Raw genomic sequence first — 3,289 nt, forward strand, 5'->3', positions numbered from 1 at the left:
CAAACGGATGCTCTGGATGATTGGAGATGATTGGGAGAGTTAGTACTTGATTAAGGAGTAATTAATGCGGAAATTAAAGTGATTGGGTCTCTCTAGGTGAGAGTGTTTAATGTGTGTAATCTGCGTCCTCCCCCTTAATGAGGATTAAGGGAGGTATTTATAACCTCGGGAAACGTGCCAATCTAGGTTTAGGTTAACCTTGGGATGATTGGGCTTCCCTCGGAAGTTGAGCCTAGGTGGCCGGCTTCTCCATTAGGCATGGAGTATGCCACGTGTCATGACATAATAAGTCTAGGGTGGACGAATAAGCGTGTGCCACGTGGCAAGCCCTGAGAGGTCCAACTGGGGGACACTTGGCAGGACCTGATTTGCCCACGTGGCGCATTCCGATTAGTGGGAGCAAAATCCCCTAATCAGTAAGTAAATTGCTCCCGGTTGTTCAATCAGTTGATAACTAGAGTCATTCTTTGATAAATGATCACTATGAGTCAGACTCAATAAAATTTGATCAATCCTTTTTTCTGTCGTTAAAGTGGAGAACTGAACCAAGAATTCTCTTTCTTCATCATTAATCGAATCACTGCTTGCGACCCAGGATTTGATTTTATCATCAATCCAATCACCGTTCACCCTTTTTATTTTTCTTATCAATGAATAGATCTCTTTACTTGTATGACTTAGATGTCTCGTATTTCTCGAAAAAGTGATTCGATTGATGGGATTTGGTATGATACTTATGAGATCGATGATATCGATGAGATTAATATTCAAATCTTTTTTCTTAGAACGTATTGATTTGAACCCATAAGTGGGACCAGGACCACCACCCAATAGCATGTTGCCGCCAGAAGCAGAACCCCGTATTTCTTCTAGGGAATCTCCTAATTGTTCTAAAGCAACCAAAAAGATATTCTTTAACCAGAAGGAATTCGGTTCCGATGTAGGATACCTATCCAGAAGTTTTCGCAACTCAATCATGTATGATGGAATCATCAAAGATTTTACCTTTTCGAACTCTGTCTGTAACTCACTAGAGGCTCGGAAAACAAAGAGAAGATGTGTACGAACGAGATATCCAACAACAAGAAGAAGGAAAAGGATTGAATAGAAGAACTCCCGAACATTTGGCGATGCCAGATGTGTCCATATCAATGGTGACTCATTATTTCGATGAATCATTTCTTCGGGCAGAAGAAGATTATGTAAACACTTACTCGAAATCTCACTTATCAGATTCCATTGTGGAAGACACAATTTTTTCTGAAGAATTCGCCATGATATACCTGATCCGCGCCTAATATCATGAAGAATAGATAAAAAAATTTGACTGCTACTTAGTATCGGCAATAGGTCTGAAAAAGTATCTAAAAATAGAAAATTTAGATATTTGTACCCTGTCGAAGTAAGGAACCATGGCATATATGTTTGGAATAGATTCCATTTTGAGAGAGTTGTAAAAGCACTATCTCGTCGAAAGGTTCTATACATCTGCCCTTTCTCAACGCATTTCTTTAGACAAAGACTCCGTGTTTTCCTCTTTTCCGATAGTAAATATTTCTCAGAACATGGAGTGTAAATAAAACCCATGTTTGAATTGAAATTGAGATATTGATGCAAGTTCTTCTTTTCTGAATCAGATAGATTCATATCGGAAAGAGGTTGACAATAAGTTCTTTCAAAATGGACTATTTGTCCCTCTGTTAGAGGTGTTCCAGAAATGTCTGCGATCGAGTAAATAGTTCTACGAACTAATAGATCGGATCGAGTTGGAAAATCGTTAGGTATAAATATGTTAGATACCTGTGACTCGATTGGTGAAATAGTATCTCTCTCCAAAAAAGCATGTTTTTTTTACCGACACACAAAGAAAATATTTTGTTGTGAATGAACAAGATATTGAGGAATTGTTTATACGTAAAATCATAATTATTGATACGGGCCTTTTCCATATAAAAAGGGAATCTTTTGTTACAATAGAAGCAGAAGTGATGTGGATTATTCAAGAATCGAAGTTGATTTGCTTTATAAAAAGAAGATATCAATGAACTTCTATGAAATGGTTTTACGGGATTGAGCCAATTGTTTTGATCGTGGGATATCATTGAGAAATAGGAATCCGTGTTATCAAAGGATTTCCCGCAATTATTTCTAGTATTGAATGAGTCAATCATCCACTTTGGTATCTTATTGAACAAAAATGGTGATATTATTCCTCCATTGATCAAGAATTTCGATTTTTGGAAAGTATCATGATCATCCAATAAGAAGGCTTTCAATTTTTTCAAATGAATGGTTTGAAGACCTATTGATTCTACCAACGGATTGTAGAGTTGATCATTCGGGCCTTTCAATTCATAAATGCGGATCTTGGACCTATTAATGGGGATATTCCCGAAACTCACAAAGAAAAAAGGAAGTGAGTTAGACAAAAAGAGAAGCAACTTGGACAAAAAGAGAAGCAACTTGGACAAAAAGAAACGAAGTGACTTAGACAAATCGTTTTTGTCAATAACCTCCGACCAATCAATCGAATATTGATTAATACGTAATCGACGGAACACTACTTGAAAACGGCTCTTCTGCTCAGAAACGAAATGTTCCAAATGTTCCTGGAAATTCTTGCTCCCATTGAACCATTTGTATCTATATGCATCAGGATCCCGATTCATGAATCTCTCGGTTCGAGAAATCAAAATAAGAGGATCGAACCATTTCTTCTGACTCTTTTTCAAATTCGATAAATGTTGGTTGATCGTATATTTCCTTATAGTTCTATGATTCAAAGTATCGTTTCCTATTTGATCCCTTTGAATTCCATATTCGAAGCTGCGATCGGATCTATTCATTAAAAAGAATCGATTCAATACATTTCTGGAGATCCGAACCCATTTTTTTCGGATCCTTCGATAAAAAGATTCATTCTCTTCATAAAAAATAGGAGATAGAACCAATAAAGATTTCTTTTTTGATTCATCCCTGGAGTTGAATACCTCATTCAAGAATTGTTTTTGATCAAATCCGCAGGAATCAATAGAAAAGGCAAATCCCTTATGATACACCAGATCCGGCTCGGTTATTGATAGAGTGAATAGATCTGCCATTTCTTGAAATTTCGCTTCGGATTCAAAATTGTGGTGTAATGTGTATCCCCCCCTGTTTCGGTCATGGAATAGATGAAATAAGTAAAAAAATGAATTTTTGTTCAAGAATGAAATCTTATTGGAACTGTCCATATCCGGTTCATCCTTCGGAACCATATCACATCCCGGATCTGATGAAATAGGATGAA

This window comes from Chenopodium quinoa, unplaced genomic scaffold, assembly GCF_001683475.1.
Source record: "Chenopodium quinoa cultivar QQ74 unplaced genomic scaffold, ASM168347v1, whole genome shotgun sequence".
NCBI classification, from domain to species: Eukaryota; Viridiplantae; Streptophyta; class Magnoliopsida; order Caryophyllales; family Amaranthaceae; genus Chenopodium; species Chenopodium quinoa.